General features: G+C 48.2%; 1 protein-coding gene across 1 annotated transcript in view; it reads left to right on the top strand.

Moving 5' to 3' along the window:
• PLCG2 (phospholipase C, gamma 2 (phosphatidylinositol-specific)) overlaps positions 1-514 on the top strand; it is a 187,230-nt gene that overhangs the window by 119,996 nt on the left and 66,720 nt on the right. The window lies entirely within an intron of this gene.

A 514-nucleotide genomic window follows, 5' to 3' on the forward strand; every position in this document is an offset into this window, starting at 1 on the left:
GAAGAAAAAAAAAAAAAAGAGGCAAGGAAAGTTAAAATTCCCCTTCTGTCCTAATTCCCTCTTTTCTACCCAGTTGTCACCCCCACCAAACCTGTTTCTACAGGCAGAATCCAAGCAGCCAGTAGTGGTGGTGGTGTATTTCTTGAATAGCCGCCTGGGGCCAGGCTCTGTGCTAGGTCCTTTGTACGTGTGATCATCTTGATTCTTTGCCGCAAAGTGGGTATGGTCGTCGCCATTTAACAGATGAGTAAATTGAGGCAAGGAGAGGTTAAGTGGATGAGAACATTTAGGTTTGTTTCAAGGGTTTCTAACCTCAGGTCTGATCATTTTCTGTCCCACTAGAAGATCTTGATTTGGGCTGGAGGTCAACGGAATTGTTCTGTAAAGGGCCAGATAGAAATATTTCAGGCTGGCCGGGCGCGGTGGCTCAAGCCTGTAATCCCAGCACTTTGGGAGGCCGGGACGGGCGGATCACAAGGTCAGGAGATCGAGACCATCCTGGCTAACACGGTGA

This window comes from Colobus angolensis, unplaced genomic scaffold, assembly GCF_000951035.1.
Source record: "Colobus angolensis palliatus isolate OR3802 unplaced genomic scaffold, Cang.pa_1.0 Scaffold207, whole genome shotgun sequence".
NCBI classification, from domain to species: Eukaryota; Metazoa; Chordata; class Mammalia; order Primates; family Cercopithecidae; genus Colobus; species Colobus angolensis.